This window comes from Osmia bicornis, chromosome 11 (assembly GCF_907164935.1).
Source record: "Osmia bicornis bicornis chromosome 11, iOsmBic2.1, whole genome shotgun sequence".
NCBI lineage: Eukaryota > Metazoa > Arthropoda > Insecta > Hymenoptera > Megachilidae > Osmia > Osmia bicornis.
In genome coordinates this window covers 7,260-25,085 of record NC_060226.1, presented here as the reverse complement: position 1 = coordinate 25,085, position 17,826 = coordinate 7,260, and the positions used below count along the sequence as shown (strand labels likewise).

The following is a 17,826-nucleotide window of genomic DNA, read 5'->3' as shown; positions in this document are numbered from 1 at the left end:
GATAAAACAGTAACAGTAAGAAGAGAGTAAGAAAGTTAAGAGAATATAAAGGCAAAATAACATCCAGGCTATAGGACAATAAGATAAGTAATGTAAGAGAGCGGTAGAACGATGGAACGAATAATTGTAGTAAACCAATAAAACAGTTGGTTGGAAGAATATGGTAACGGAAAGAATAATAAAATGAGCTATCGACCACTCCAGTCCATCACTCGCACATAACCACACTAAACTCTGCCACATTGAGTGAACAGCAAACCGCAATCCAACAAAACGTTGACAAGAAGCCGAGTATTCTCTTAAAGTATCGCAGCAAGCAAGCAATTATTCTCAAAATACAATACAACATCGCTATGCTTACTAGCTTTATCTACTATACCCACCACTAAAATTTAAAGGAGGTAGCAGTGAGATCAAGAATGTACTACTATGTATTCCATGTAAAGAGAAACAAATTTATGGTGAAATATATAATGTATAATATATACCTAAATTAATGAATACAATTTATGAATATAACCGGGAAGACATGAACTCTCGCATGCATTCAATCACTCAATCTTGCAACCCGTCCCATGAACATTACATTTACCCCAGGTACAATTCCCTACCTTTGATACATAATATGAAGGAAATCATCTCCGAATAGTCACGCCTCAGTACTTACAATGGTGCACAGTGATATATGAAATCATTTAACATACACATCTGGAGCTTACCCACAAGTATACAAGTCATTCGTTAACCATTTATGAACATTTCCAAATTCCGCAACACGTGCGGAGCCTAAGAGCAAAACACGTGTGCACCGACGCACAAGCCTCTTTGGTCGCCCGGCAGGCCAATCCAAACATAGCAGTTAGGAGAGGAAAGGAAATAACGCCCGTAAACAAGCCCTGCAACTCTCACCCTCATCCAACGTTGCCATACAATGGGCGGACAACCATACCAGCCGGAACGAAAAGTCGTATCGGCAAGGGATGATGAAATAGATGAAATATGACCCGCGATACACAGTCAACGAGCAAACCCCATGAAACCGTAGGTGTCACTTAAAGTACCAGGGTGATCATAAATCTTAACATACTAAATACTAAAAAATAAATGGAGAGGCCAAACGTGTCCAATTGCAATCCTAACAAGCGGAATCTGTTCGCAAAAATAAATAAAGGAAAGACGAAAGACCAAACCTTTAGCAGCAAAATAGATGCTACAAATACGTATAACAGTGTAAAGAAATAAAGAAATAAGAGATAGATAAGAGATTCAAAATTTAAATAGAGACTCCTATCAGCAACGGCAGCTTAATTGTAATAACTTAGGATAAAATCCGGGCACAATAGTAATAATAAAACGAAGCAAACCGAGGTGATGAACAAATAAGAAGTATACTCATAGATAGCTTAATACGGCAGGGAAATTGATTTAATGGAAATTTGCAAAGAGAGCATTCATTTTATTTAATTATTCGTAAAGGAGATCAACCCACAGACAAGTCATTCATGATGCCGAGAACCGAAGATCGCTTCCTCATAATCTTTGCCATTCTAGATTTCGCTTTACTTCGCTTTATATTGAAGCAATACAATTCCAAGAAAAGAAAGGAACTGATGTAGGATAAAGCATTAGCCACCCTAGCTCAAGTCAAGAAAGAAAAACCTTTCAGGGCATGGCCTGTGCAAAAGTCAGCATAACCATTGATGATAGACATAAAATAACTTATAGAAGAAAATAATGAAGCAATTCCCACTCATGAACAATACAAATTACAGTAACGTTTGATCCATCAAGCAGAATTAATTAAATCAAATCAAAGTGAGCCAATTCATTAATTAAAAGGAGAGAGAAATTACTTTAAGCTACAAACAACGATAAAAATGATGGATTAACAAGGATAGAGAGGAAGGGGGAACTCCATTGTTAACAATCACGTGCAGATAAAGGAAGAAGAGTTACAAAAGGAGAGACGCAGTGCAGCAGCCACACCGACACTACAGAGATCGAAGGTCAGAACCAACCCTTCAATAATCAGACAATAAGCAGCCGGACAATATTCCCAACATCCGCTCATAATAAATAAAATATTGAACAATAAGGATAAGGATAAAATAATAAAAATAAAAATAGCAGCTTGTATAAAATCTGGAATCAGTCGCAAGGGCCATAACCAAGACATAGCAGTACCCAAATCTGTAGTCAAGGACAAGAACCATTCCACAATATACCGTGCCGCCCTGTATCGTCTTTAGAATAGGGCAATAAATTGCAAGTTACCCGTCCCATCTGTTTGTTATCATATCGCGGACGAGGCAAGTCCGCATGCAACAGAAAACAACAATGAAGACCTAAGAAAATTTAATCGGAATCAAGATCGAAATCGAACCCTTGATCAAAATCGGAATTGAAACCAGAATCAAGATCGCCATTAACCTTTGGACTGAAACGAAACCGAAACCGAAATCAGAATCGGAGTCGAATCGGAGTCGAAATCGAAATCAGGATCGGAATTAAATCGGAACTAAGAGCGAAACCGGGATCGAAATCAAGTCAAGTCTCAACCGATCAAAATGAAAGTGAAGACCAGAATCATGCTCAAATCAAATCAAACCCGAGCCTCAATCAATACAGCCTCACACTTACACTATAAACTGCAGCAAATTCAGATCAAAAGATAGACCAAAATCAGAAGAATACCGGAAACATAATCAAGGTCAGAGTGAAACCAAACAACTGCACTCAGCCACATATACGCGAGTGTATGAGTTGACTAGCAGGGCAAATTATGAATTATACATGACAAATCAGTAGCATAAGCCCAGTCTCAAGCGTAAGCATGATAAAATGATTAACACTGATGTCCGAAATCATAGGTTCCAATCCGTAAATACCCAGCCCCGACTCCAAAATTACGAAATTTCAATCGAAAATTTATAATAAAATTTATAATTCAAATCTGGAACACAAATTTCCATCATCATAGCCCTGTGGCTTTAAGCCCGGCCGCCGGAATTCAAAATTCAAACTTAAAGAGATCGAATAGTTCTATTTTAAAATAATATAACCGGACGTACCGGCACACCATACAATACAGTAAATAAGTATTTAATTAAAGCAGAGTGGCAGGTAAGGGCAAGGTGATGACAACAGGGCAAGGTGACAACAATAAACAGTTATAGCTTATAGCGTCAACCACCCGATATCAAACAAATTGCACAGTTCAATCAGACATTCAAAGAAATAGCCAAATTATCGACCACTAGGGAATCAAACTTCCATGAGAAGCAATGACGACAACAGTTTGCCGGCATCGCTACGCAAGTGGCCACACTGTATACCTACACCAACACTGAGTTATGCAGGTAAACGAACAGAAAAGAACCAACGAGATGAAGCAGGCTTAAGAGCAGGTAAGTTAAGTAAGAATAAGAAAAGAAAAAATAAAAGGATAGGAACTAGAATCGGGCCGGCAAAATTGAGACAGGGATCATACTCAATAAAATCCAAATCAAACCAAACTCAAAATAAGATCGGTATCAATAATCGCTCAAAGAATATATTACCATTAAGAATGGAGATTGAGGTCAATCAATTAAATCAAGTCAGGATTGAGCGTCAAGCAATCCTAAAATAAAATTTAAGATTAGGTAAATCATAGCCAGCACCCAATCTCGTTCACCATTAAAGTTGTTAAATAGAAATAACATTAAAGTAGATTGGGATTAGATTGCAATAGAAATGTAATCCTATAATTAGTCGATTAAATATAGGGATCATGAGAAGGCCAGAATCCAGGTATCTGAAGCAACTAAGAATGGAATGACCGTCAATATCAAAATCGAATTCGAATTCAGCACAAAATGTAAGAGGAGCGAAGATTGAATCACCATAATCACAATCAAATCCCACCCCTCATTCCACTCAAGCCGAAATCAGAATAACAGCAGTATTATATTAAGATTAAATCAAGTTAAATTGCGCGTCAGATTCAACACTACCTGACTCGAAGTGAGATCAGATGATTTTCAGGAATAGATTAAAGTATGGGACTAATTAGAACAGGGTAATGGTATCTTGTCAAAATTCAAATTAAGGTGGCTAAATGAAGCTGGGATAAAGTAAAAGAAATAAAAGAAATAAATTAAATAATATCAGGTTAAACCAATTGCGTGAAATGTTTATGAAATTATAAACAAATCCAAATGGATTTAGTGAAAGCAGTGTAGAATTAATGGGGACCAGCTGAAAGGACCCACTCGACACGACCAGCGAACCAAATTTATGAGCCTGAAATCCAAAGTCAAGTACCAGGCCATTACATATCCAGAGATACTGAAGGATATTGAAGTGGTCAATATATAAGACAAGCAATATCAAGCTATGGATATAAAAGGTGCCCGTCCCGCGCAAACCATACCAACAAGAATGACTTCAGCAGTGCTCACGCAATTAAATAAGATAGAACTGAAAACAATATGAAGTAACAGCCCGTCTAAATACTATCATAAAGTTGATTATCCATTTTAAAGAAATGAAGGGCCACCACCCGCTAAAAGCAGCACAAAATAATAGTTCGAATAAGAAGTATAAGAATAAACACAGACTAGAAGGGAACTATTCACCTAGGTGCCATGACCATGAGTCAGTTCGATCAACTTTCATACATCATGGTATTAAGATATCTAATCAGATCAGCCTATGTCTTACAACCACCCCAAGATTTGAATAAAACTTCGAGCAATTAATCAAATGTGGCACAGAGAAATTGCACGAGTCGGCTCGAAGTATATATCATTGATCGGTTAAACCGAATAATTAACCAGCCAATTCGATAAGGTGAGATAGATCAGTATCAAGCATAGAACATCAAGCGTACTATTATTATTATAAAATATGAATCTAACACGTCACAAGATAACAGCAGACACCATTACCAATCATGTCTAGGTCAATAAGTTAGGACAAAAGAAGAAGATAAAAGAAATAAAAGAATGACTGAATGAATAATTACATCCTGACAAATTACCATTCCACGACTATAAGCAGAAACTGCTTTGAATCAATATTCCCCTTACATCATACTCAATTAAATGGTCAGCCTATCGCCCTCGAGCTGATATTAAATCTATATTAAAGCATGTTTAATTAACATAGTCATAAGCTATGCACTTGCCAAGAATACCACTAACGCGGAGTGAGGTGTGAAAGGCAAGGGAAGGGATACGCTCTTCCCCAACCATCCCCCACTCAGCCCCCTATACGCCACACGGCCCTGCGCAAATCATGAAAGAATGCGCCCGACCGACCAATGAGCACCTCCCCCCATCCTCCAATCACCGGCCGACCCAGCACAAACCCATCCTCCTCAGCCGTCACAGAGGGGACTGGCAACGACACTTGGAAAGAGCTCATCCAACCAACCCATTTGTTCTCTACGTTTCACTCTGTCCAGTTCGATCAAACTCACTCAACCAGCAAACCACTAGTAAACCACTAGCGATCCTGAATTTAATCCGACCAGTCGTCCACCAAATAGGTAGGTCATTCGTTGAATCCTTTACCATAAGATATCCAAAACATCAAACCTTAGTCAACATATAACTATAATCACCCCTCTCGCTCCATTACCCCTCCAATCCATCAACATACAATTAACACACAAATCGACAGATTGATGAATCAATCAGTCAAGGAGTCAATTCCACCCAATTCTGTCCTCATTCACCCGAACTCATTCAGCAATTAACATTTACAGTAAGAACAACGAAGAGGAAAGGAAAGAAGGAAAAGGAGCGAGCTTCAGCCGACAGCAGCTAGCAAGCAGCATCCACACACGAACGCCAACACAGAGCACAGGAAGGGGAAGAAAGGCAGAAAAAGGGGTAAATCTCAAATATAAATTAAACATTAAACACTATGTGCAAGCACAAATCAAAATGTAAGCAAAATGAAGTGAAATGAAGTGACAGTGCGAATGACACGGGAGCCAGTGAGTCGCGAATCCGTCCCCGACGCAGCAGGCAAGTGAGCTAAGTAAATATGTGTGCCAATTCAACAGATCCGCCGACCGACATCAAATCGCCCGTGCAAATGGAGAACATGAGGAACGATCTTCTACCCGCCATCGCGACCATAGACGAAGACAATGCCGGGGCCAGCTCCACGGCAGAAACGGACCCCGGGACCCCGCGCCCGCCTACCACGACAGACCCGAATCAGAGAAGAATCCTGCTGAGCCCCGATGTAAGTACCAATTGAGCATCACAAACGTCGATCACGCACATACTCACATTTATCTGATTTATCAAACCCATCAAATCATCAGTACATCAGTCTCCCCAGCGCTGTCAAGGTTAAGAAATGAAATGAGACAATACCAAATTCCGAATAAATTCAAATATAGAATCAAATTCCAATTTTAGAAGGTAGAGCCAATGTGGCCAGGCAAAATCGAATTCGCAATGAAATTAGACTAATGCAGCAAAGTCGGTAGCGAGGTAGATTAATTACAATAGAGAGCCAAATTGTATTAATCTGACATTGAACGTTAAAATTAAAATCAAATTGTCGTAACAAAATAGAGTAAGTGAAATAGAATAAGTGAAAAATAAATAATTAATAAATAAAATGAATAAATAAATAAAACGAATAAGATGAAATGAAGTGAATTCAAGATCAACAACGAATCACAGTTAGGACCACAATCAAATTGAATTATATTGAATCAAATCAAATTAAACTCCGAACTGCGATCCGCAATCAGACCGGGACCCAGTCAATCACCCGAAATTAATTATTATCAAATCGAGACCCTGGTGGGAATAAAGATGTCCAATGATATCCGTTCATGACTGCACTTAAAATACAACCCTAATTAGACCAGAGCAAACTCAAAATCAAAGCGATTCCAGTCAGATTAGATCAAATCACATCAAATCAATACGCCTAATTAAACTCAATTAAACGTTACAACCAATCCTAAACATAATCGTCACCGTAGTAAAGTCATATGTAACCATAATTTAATCCTAATCAATTCCAGCTAAATCAGAACCAAGTGACTTTTAGAATTCAGACTGAAATGAAAAGAAATGAAGATCAAGCCCAAGCCAGGATCATAAATGCAATAAGGTCGCGATTAAATAAACCTGTAACTAAGCTCAAAATCATAGCCAAAACAAAGTTCAAAATCGAAATCGACCTAAAGGTGAAAACACATTATGTCTGCATAACAACGTTCCGAAATTAAACAAAATATAGTTGAAATCGGGATTAAATCAATCCACCATAAATCAGGCAATAAAAGGAAAATTAGATGGGACACAGACCGCATAATTCAAATATAAGTCGGGGTTCAGAGCAGGGAAACGAGTAGAGTGGAATTGAAGTTAAAAGCTAAAATTAGAATCAGAATCAAGTCAACCGTAATGACGTTGTACCTAGAATTAATCAATGAACAAGATCATTTAAACCAATACCAACCTATATTGAGGTAATAATCAGAATCAGATCAAAATCAATTAAATTAAGGTGAAGGTATACATTAGAGTAGCACGATATCAAATCCCGGCCCAGATTGTAACCCGTATCCTAAACAAAATCAGTATTAGCAGTTAGACAAAAGCAGCAATAATTGATTAAGTTGAATAAAGCCATTCTCAAGGGCAGTATACTGAGTCAAAGTCAGCCCCTTGAACCCCACTGGAATCATCATGAAGCCAGTTCAACACTTAAATTAGCATTTACTATTAAGTTAAGAACAGAAATCAAATCAGAATAGAATGACTTAAGCTCAGGGAAATCAAGATCGAAATCAGAATCAAAATCAGGATCAATGAAGCCAAAATACAGTGTAGATTAAACAAATCTAAATAGAAACCAACCCGAAACCACACCGCAATAGGGTCGCGATCGAAAATACGAACAATATCACAATTAAGACTTAAACTTAGATATGAGCATAATCAACATAATCAAGATCAGAGTCGCAGCTAACCCTATTCTGGAACAATAAACTGAAAATTTTATTAAGAAACAATCTCGAGAACGTACCCAGAGCCGACCAAAATTAAGGAATCCAATTATTATTAATAATACCAAAATTTACGACATCCTATATTGTCGCAAATACTTTATCGCGAATACAATAACGGATAATTAACTTCTAATTTTATTATTACAGCAACTGGATGCCATCATCTGCGGGTCCGTTGAAAGGGTGGTAAGCGCCCGAGTAGAGCGTATACAACGCGAAATGATGCGGCACGCCACAGCAGTGGTACACCTCAGTCAGGCGTCGACTAGGCGCCAAACCCGTATCGCTGGTCTCGTCGAGGACAATATCAACTAAGGCAAAGGCAAACACAAACGAGGCAAACCAGGTCAAATTCGCTACCATCAAGGGGTAGTGCGCCACCTCCCCCCCTAATGGAAGTGGATGCTCAACCACCGAGCCAACGAGCAGGCCAGGGAACCCTCCAGGAGGCCCATGCCCCAAATCACTTGATCAATCATCCGACTCACTATCATGACACATCGTTTCACCGTTCACCCCATTCGCACACAGATTTGATGCACAACTGTTGCCCATACTCGCCACACCATCATACCCCGCACCCGCACAATCCTCACAATTATCCATGCAATTTACACCAGTCATGTTCATCTCAATGTACCTTCCCCCATTCACATCCACCTCACACCCACCAGTGAAGTGCATAAGTAGCCTAACAGATTAGCTAGCCGTGTAAGCTTAAGCTCAATCACCTCCGCACTCACAGCCCTATACCTCACCTACTAATTTGTGTCTAAGTGTATTAAGAATATGAATAATAATATTAATATTAGGATAATATTAGGATAAGTATGTAGGATAAGTATGTAATCAAGATATAAAGTAAGCATAAATTCAGGTGTTCAAATATAAAATAAATATAAGCATAAGTGAACTCAAGTAAAAATAATAAATATAGACATGAATTAATTAATAACTACCAATTTATTATTGCACAATCACAACCTGTCGTACAGTACGCGTGCGCATACCCGGCCAACCTAATTCCTCCGCTATGCCAACGACAATAGCTATACGTCCCCACTAACGACTGCAAGAGCACGCGATATTCCACTGTCCCACATAACTGCTTAGCGCACCCAGGCCCAAAAGAATCAATCACGCGATTTAAAGATGCCAATGCAAGCTCAATCGTTAAGTCAAGCAATATCATTTAATAAGAAGATACCAAATCGCCGCCTTGCAACACATAAAATAATTAAGCAATGGCAACCAACAATTTGTTTAATGGCGAATTCATACCGCCACATTATATCGTGATCGCGATCGCAATCATGGGAAAAGGACCAATATTCAGCTTTATGATAAGAAATTGAAGTTTCCAAGAATAAGTACGTACGAACAAATGAAGAGAGAAATTGTAAACTACAAATGCAAGCTCAGCATCATGAATACATGCGAGAATAATTTAAACCGTGTCACGTATTACAGCAGACTGCCCCCAATCTCACCTTCACACAGATCGCGTGCGTAAATGCCAAAAAATAAATAAAATTAATTGTAAGTAAATCAAACCGGATCTCAAGCAATCGATCGAATCGGATGTCCAACAATCGCATCGAGTGCAATCGAATAAGTCAAAATCGAATCGTATTACAAAAATGACCGGCAGAGTGCGCTCTCGTTACCATGAATATTCCAGACAATGTTCCACATACCAAGCGAAGCATCCCACGTCAAAATTTATTATTTCTTAAGAGCTGCGACCCCGAATAGCAGGTGACTAAACTAAAACATTTAATCGAAACCGAACACCACGTCATTCAGGATCAAATTATCAAGATACAACTTATACGAATGGTCTGATAAGGGAAGATGTACTAATAAAATGAAATAAAGCCAAAGGTTAGTTTGAATAAAGTAAATTAACCTGTATAATCAGAGCGATTCAAAATGAAATCAAATTAAATTAAATGAATTTCAGTGTAAGCGACCAAAGTCCGATGCAGTTTACATAATGATAGGCTTCAGAAAAGTCAGTACACAACATCCTAACCTACAAACTAATATGTCGGCCCTTAAGGAGTTAGTTTGCACCGATCAGTACAGAGATTAAATTAAGTTAACACCATTTATAAAAATTAAAATTAGAATTTATCAAAAAGTAACATTGTTCATTAATCATATGAATCGCACACTCACACGTATACATACACACAGTCACAAATAAGACAAGGGCAGTCTACAGTGACGTAACTTGATTAAACAACATTAAGATGCTGTCAGATAATAATGTGAGTAATAACAGTCCATTAGGGATAATAATATAACTTCAAATCCACAGGTCAACCCGGAATGTCGTTTAAATATTTACTTGATGAAGATGTGGCAAAGAAGCTATCACTGTGACTATTATAGCGATGAAATACACAGAGGTGAAACTGAAAACAGGATTAACAGAAACTATCAGGATGGGAATAGCCAAAATCAAAGAGAGGAAACATAGCACACCTGATCACGCTCAAACTATCATCAGACCCTCAACTGCTCGGGGAGACCAATGCAACCACAAAACCGACCTCAGCAATCACCCCAAGAATGCTACCAAGGACGAAGCGAATAAGCAAGCAAATAGCATGCATTAACCCCGTTAGCAAAAGAAGAAGAGGAAGAAGTAAAGACGGAAAGGTATGCTATTATGGATAGAATATTTAAAAAAAAGTTGTTTAATACAATGCATGATAATACAGGGCCAGCCACCGTATTGTCTACAAAAACACTCATTCGCTGTACCAGATCCAGTAACCAATCATTCATAGAAGATAAGACAACATCCCTTTATCACATGCTCGACTAGGAATTGGAAATTTAAGTTCGGTACTAAGAACCGAAAACACATCGGCAAAGAAAAGGTATTTAAAGAGCAACAACAGGCAATAGGGGATAATGTACCTTGCCAAATCAGCAATTCACGTTATCTCTCAAGTGCACTAAATTAATAATTAATAAAATCAGGAAAGCATGCTAATGAGAGGAATTAGAGTAAAATCACATGATAAGAATAAAATCAAATAGAATTAAATTAAAATCAAATTACAAATCAGAATTAAAATTGAAACTGTGCAACCGATTATAAATTAAATAAAATGAAGTTAGATCGAATAAAGTTAAAACTGGCCTGAGTGCTCCAAAAGCATATAGGCAATGATGGCGATAGTAACGGGTGATACTGAATACTCACTATAGATGCAATTATAAATGTAAGGGGAATTTATCTAGGGAAGTAGCTAGGAGCATGACACACAACTAAATTCACAAAATAATAAATAAATATAAGTTATGCACATTCCCACAAACCTATACTAACGCGCATACATACGTCCGTTCATATAGTCAATCAATCAAGGGAAAGAAATCAGCATCATGAGCAGCAACAGCAAAGTGTCGTCACTCAGTCATGATCGCAAAAGGTATCTTAAAATAGAAATAACCAGAGGATCAACGGGCTACATCAGAATACAATTAAGCATACAATCAAATATGCAATCAAGTGCGACAAGAAAAAACCACCCAGGTGGCTCCCATGATCAGCCCAATTCCAAGTGGCAGAACTACTTAGGTCAATGTAATAATTCAAATACTTAGGGCGAACATAACAAAATCAAATCAAAATCAATTATCAATTACGAGGAAAGAATATTTGTCATTCATATCACCGTCATTATCAATGTCATCCCAGATCGACCATCCACAAAGCCATCATCAGCACCCGCATTACCAAAAAGACCAAGGCCATAACAGAGAGCAATCTTCAGCAGTTACCTCAAAAGGCATAGTCGACAATAAATGGACAAGCGAGCGAACGGGCATGAATTAATCCAATTGAGGGAAGAAGGAAAGAAAGAAAGTCTATAAGAAACAAAAGAAGTAAAAGAAAAAGGGGGAACGGAAAAACGGGGAATCTGTATATCCCAGGCAGGCAAGGTATATAATTGAAAAGAAATTGCATCAAATCAGTTGCATAGAGAAAGAGAGCTACCAGTCCCCATCACACAGTCAATCAACAATCTAGGGACAAACAGCAAAGGCACACCAACAAGAAGAATAATGTTGAAAAGGTAAGTAAATAGTAATTAAATAAATAGGTGCCTGACACCAGTAATGAAATCAGCGCTTAAACTTTCAGCGTACCACCGTGAATCATGACAAAGTGTACATATAAAAGGAACTTGAAATTAACAAAACTCAAGGAAGATATTGGCAGCAAACGATGACGACAGTAAGCATAACAATCAAATAATAATAATGGATACAAAATGTAAACACCTATTATGGATAGAATATAGGGTCAAACATCCATTAACCATCATGCTTTATTCCATCAGCAGTCACCGACTAAGATAAGAAACATCCAAGCTGTCTGTCCGTGCAACTGCATGCCAAGGGGAAAGCCCATTCCCCACCATGGGAAGAGCCACAACCCCGTTGTATAAACTTTAAACTCAAAGAAAAGCAATGCGTAGCAGTGCTCGCACACCCAATCCGCCAGTCAAACAGGGTTAGAGTTTGCATCAGGCCAAATAAAGCAATCAAGCAATCACCAGTTTAATAAATTAATAAATTAATATTACTTATGCACTGCATAAAATCCTACAAGGGAGATGCACTTGCGAAAAAAGGGGGGTTAAGAGTTACCATAGCAGCTCCTGAAAGTAATATATCGCCGGGAGTCCCGATAGTGAGTAGAATGTACAAACTGTAAGATACAATCGTGATAAAGCCAGTCAATGTCGGGTCCCACTCACACGCACCATTTACTCAACTATCAATTACAGAACATGACTTAAAATAAAGCAAGAAGGCTTGACATAAAAGCAAGGTGAAAACAGGGTGAAGCATGCTGTAAGTATCTCGTCCCATAATAATGCACAAGCACCCATAAACGAGAGTGTAACTATAAACAAGAGTATTCAGCAGCAGACAGAAGGAAAAGCGAGACTGACCAGTACGGGCGATCACAAATCAGAAGCAAAAAAGCATAAGACGTAAAGGCAAAAGTAAAAGAAACTAATTCGCCCTTACAGGATTGAATCAGTCAAGCTTATAAACCATATCCAATTCAGTGACGCAACCATACGATAATTACAAAGGAAGAGAGTGTGCAGAAACATGAACATCACAGTAATGAGAATGATGCTACATCACTTCTAATAACAGAAGAACAGGAAAAAACGACGACAGACCAAGCGCAATTAATCGATGTATTTGAAATCATCAAACAAACAAATAAAAAACATACCACCAATATGTAAGAGGTATATCCGCATCCACCATCAGCCCCCGATCCTCAATCATATTCAAATTAGATGGGTCAATAAATAGATTAGATCAAATACCTTAATGTTAGCCAAAAGACCACTCGCCATGCATTATTAAATATCAGTAGCTAGAGAAGCAGCAACCATTCGTTCATTCACTCAATAACCACAATCACTCATATCACAGGACGGCAGAATAGAATAATTAAATTAAATTAATATTAATCAAAAGGTTACTAATTTAAAGAAAGACAGAAAATTAAACGCACCAAGAACCCAGTCCGTTCATACGTGTCATTTGCTGACAGTTCGCCACGCCCATCTTTCCCACCATCGTAACCGAAGCTAATGTACCAACCAATCCCCTCTCGGGAAGAAGCGAAGCTGCGCTGCGCCACTTTCCATTGTGCACAGCCTCGATGGTCCATATTCCATTGAGCCACCGTCAAGGAACGTTTATTGGATTAAATCGCACACTGCAAGATAGGATCTATTACCATCTAAATTTCACCCTCAACCTCAAGTAAGTAAGTACAGAAAAGTGATGTCCATACACTTCATTAACAATTAGTGATAAAGTGTTAATCTTGTGACCGTCAGCGAATACATAAAAAATCGAACGCGTTCATACACACCACCTCCCCGTCACTTAAAATCCTGATTCAAACACAATTGAAGTAACTCATTCAACGTGGCCCAACCATAACGAAAATATCCGCTGAACCTTGAAATATCAGAAACTCATATGCTTGTGCCACATAGGAATCACGTCAACATCTGTCGAGAGAAGAAGAGGCCAAGAAGAAAAACAGCGGAGAGAGGCAAGAGAGAGAAACCAGAGAACGAAGGAAAGGAATTTGCCCCAATTAATAGGTAAGGAACCAGATCACCTAAAATCATGATTACACAAATTAAAACAATTAGTCATCGTTAGACAAGGACACGTATAATAAATAATAATAAGAAATAAAATTTGTATGAAAAAATGACGAGCAAAACCCTAACTAACCCATGATTTAATTGACAGGAAATAACGATGTCCGGCTTTACTGTGCTGCAAGCTAACTTGAACCATTGTCGCGCAGCACAAGACATGCTTTGGCAAGCCGTGCACGACTACCGCGCCGACATTGTAGTAATCAGCGAGCCATACCGACCACAACCAGAATGGCATACAGACCAAAGCGGAACCGTTAGCATGTGGTGTGTGCAACGAACACCCCCAATCAGCGAGCTGGGAATCATACGTAAGATACACACCTCCGATGGCTGCGTAGGCCTAGAAACTCGCGACTTCATTATACTAGGTTGTTATTTTTCCCCCTCCCTAACAATGGGTACATACGAAAGCCAATTAAACGGCCTGGTAACCGGAATCGCGTCGTCCACCAAACCGAAAATCATAGCTGGGGATTTCAACGCGTGTTCCGTGCAATGGGGCTCAGATCGTATCGACGCGCGCGGATATCGGCTGCTCCGTGTTTGTGAACAAATCGGTCTGATACCCGTAAACAGCAAAGGAGGTCCCACGTTCACCCGTAACCATCAGCAATCGCGAATTGACACCATGGCCTGTAGTCATACCTTAAAAACGCGTCTAAAAAACTCGTTCGTGTCAACAAAATATACCGGATCAGATCACAAATATCTAATCCATCGCTTTGCCGCCACCCCTGCTTTCGAGTCCTCACCTATGAATTCCGCGTGGAATATACAATATAGCCCACCCGACAAAGAAGCATAGGCTTCGATAATTGCCGCCAACCTTTCTCTGCCACCGGAAACCGAATCCTGGATTCGCGCCGGACCATTTTTGAATTCGAAAATACAGCAAGTATAGATGCAGCCATAACAGAGCTGGAGTCATGGTATGAGGCAGCGCGAATACCGAAATCCAACAATTCCACCAGAAAAAGACGATATGTTTCCTGGTGGAGCAAAAAGATATCGGAGCTTAGGTTAAACGCGGCGCGATCACGCGCGAAATCGCGTCGCGCTGCTACACGTATGTCGAACAATAATAGAAATGCGCCAATCAATCTCGAACACCCCCTGCATCAACGCATGATATCCGATCGTCGTGCATTAATCAAAGCCATTCGACAGGGTAAGGAAGCCTCATGGACTGAGATGATAAACGAGGTAGCTCGCTATCCGTGGGGAAAGCCCTATAAGACAGTCATGAAAAGGTTAAAAGGAAAAACCTCCCTAGTACGGTTAAACGAAACGGAGTTTATAGCCGCCGTATCCCAATTATTTGTGACCGAACCCACTGTAGTAACCACACCCGAATCAAACCCTACACTCAATGCTATGAGCCATACTGATACCAGATCAGCAGGCAGAACTACTTCCATTCCTGTCGCACGAAACCGGTCGACCAGCCCGCAACCTGGACCCAGCCATGAAGCCCCAAATCCATCCACCCTCGTCAGACTGGCCGCTCCACCCGCCTTAAACCGACCAAGCACTACCGTTAATACACGCCCTGCCCCATTATTCCCGGGACCAGCCCCCGAAGAAGGCCCACCAGAAGATCCACGCGTACCCTACCCATTCAGTGCTCATGATGTCGCTATCGCCCTCGCAAAAGTATCCCAAAGCAAAGCACCCGGTCGCGACGGAATAACGGGAGAAGCCCTTCGTCCCATATTCAGGTTGGCACCGGAATGGGTACGCGATTTATTTAACGCCTGTTATCGCCTAGGGTACTTCCCGAATTCATGGAAAGTAGGGCGTTTAGTTCTCATACCCAAACCTGGGAAACCCTTTAACTCGTATTCCGATCTACGCCCCCTCTGTATGTTATCCAATCTCGGAAAGGGTTTCGAATATGCCTTACGCGAACTTCTAGAAGAAGCCGTTGAAAAATCCGGAAATTTGTCCCCACGACAGTTTGGTTTTCGTAAGAAACGATCCACAATGCAAGCCATGAAAGTGGTTATATCCGAATGGAATCGCGCACGTCAAAATATATATCATTGCTTGTTAATAGGCCTGGATGTAAAAAACGCGTTTAATACTGTCCGTTGGGAAAATATACTACTAGCAGCCCATCGTCGTAACTTTCCACCCCTGTTAATAGCCATGCTGAAGAATTATCTCAGCAATCGGTACATAGGAACCACGTTGCCTGACGGCACGTGGATAGAACAGCAAGTGTTCGCCGGTGTACCACAAGGGTCAGTGCTAGGACCGTTCCTGTGGAACCTAGCTTATGACTCAATTCTAGAAGTCGCATTACCCCATAATGTAATATCCATAGCATTCGCGGATGACCTTGCTCTCATCATATTAACCTCATTAGCCAGAATATGCGAAAAAAAGGCCGAAGAAGCACTTCGACGGCTCGGTACTTGGTACCTTGAAAACGGATTAACCCTAGCAACTCACAAAACAGAAGCCGTCCTCCTAACAGGTCGCAGAGTGCCCGCCGGCTTGATTCTACAACATGAGTCCTCCATAATACAAACCGTCTCATCCATGCGATACTTAGGCGTGTTATTTAGCAATAATCGAACGTTCCGTAGCCATATATTAAAGGTCACCGAGAAGGCCACAAAAGTTGCTCATCATTTATCGTGGCTGCTACCCAACTTACGCGGAGGAGGGTATGGGCCTCGCATATTATATTATCGCGTAATGGAATCCATCGTATTGTATGTACGCCGCCCCGGTGTGGCATGAGGCCGTGAATTATAAAAATATGATACGTTTGTTATTGCCGACTCAAAAACTAGGCTTAATACGCGTTGCCCGTTCATATCGATCAGTTTCCCATGATGCCCTAACAGTCCTTACCGGTTGCCTGCCCTGGCACCTAGTAGTACATGTGCGTCAACGATTATTCGATTTAGAAGTCGAAAATGACGACGAACGTGACGAGTATACGGCCGCCGTAAAAAGAGAAACCTATGCCAATTGGCAGCGCCATTGGAACAATTCACGCTACGGCACATGGACCCGTCGCCTGATACCCGACATAGAACCGTGGATAAAGGGTAATGGGCCACTATATTTAAATTATTACCTGACCCAAATTCTGACCAACCACGGATGCTTCAGCGCGTATTTACATCGAATTCGTAGCATCAGTGCCACCACCCCGTACTGCTGGTTCTGTAATCCCCCAGTAATTGACGACGCAGAACACACCCTATTCCATTGCGAACGGTGGACCGCCGAACGCGCGCGTGTAACACTAGAAGCAGGGGTATTATATCCAGAAACCCTGGTCGATTGCATACTAGATGAAAACCGACGAACCCCACTATTGACGTATATTGCCAAAATTTTAAAGAAAAAAGAAAGTATAGAACGCACACGAAAACGCGGTCACCTTGTTCCGCCTCAACCTCCGCGTCGAGTCCGGCGCAGACTAACATAACTCACCACCGTATCGAGAAAGAACCCAAAAGAAACGTCCTCAAGACAAACGGCATCAATCAACGAATTCCCGTAATGAAGCAAAGATGTACCAGCGATTGTCCTCTATCC

General features: G+C 40.2%; 3 long non-coding RNA genes across 5 annotated transcripts; all 3 read left to right on the top strand.

Annotated features, from left to right (window-relative positions):
* The first annotated feature begins 9,738 nt into the window (after window positions 1-9,738).
* Window positions 9,739-11,624, top strand: LOC123988293. 2 transcript variants are annotated; one of them, XR_006829868.1, is made up of 4 exons: window positions 9,739-9,916; window positions 10,356-10,699; window positions 10,762-10,923; window positions 11,405-11,624. It is a non-coding gene; the product is annotated as an uncharacterized LOC123988293 (long non-coding RNA). The 2 variants fall into 2 exon arrangements; XR_006829867.1 differs by lacking the exon at window positions 9,739-9,916 and having other exon boundaries at window positions 10,187-10,699.
* A 20-nt stretch (window positions 11,625-11,644) lies between these two features.
* LOC123988292 lies at window positions 11,645-13,289 on the top strand. 2 transcript variants are annotated; one of them, XR_006829866.1, is made up of 4 exons: window positions 11,645-12,129; window positions 12,198-12,290; window positions 12,397-12,749; window positions 12,847-13,289. It is a non-coding gene; the product is annotated as an uncharacterized LOC123988292 (long non-coding RNA). The 2 variants fall into 2 exon arrangements; XR_006829865.1 differs by having other exon boundaries at window positions 12,397-13,288.
* Window positions 13,290-13,775: 486 nt separating this feature from the next.
* LOC123988330 lies at window positions 13,776-14,428 on the top strand. The gene is made up of 3 exons (XR_006829916.1): window positions 13,776-13,852; window positions 14,092-14,202; window positions 14,357-14,428. It is a non-coding gene; the product is annotated as an uncharacterized LOC123988330 (long non-coding RNA).
* Window positions 14,429-17,826: the final 3,398 nt, after the last annotated feature.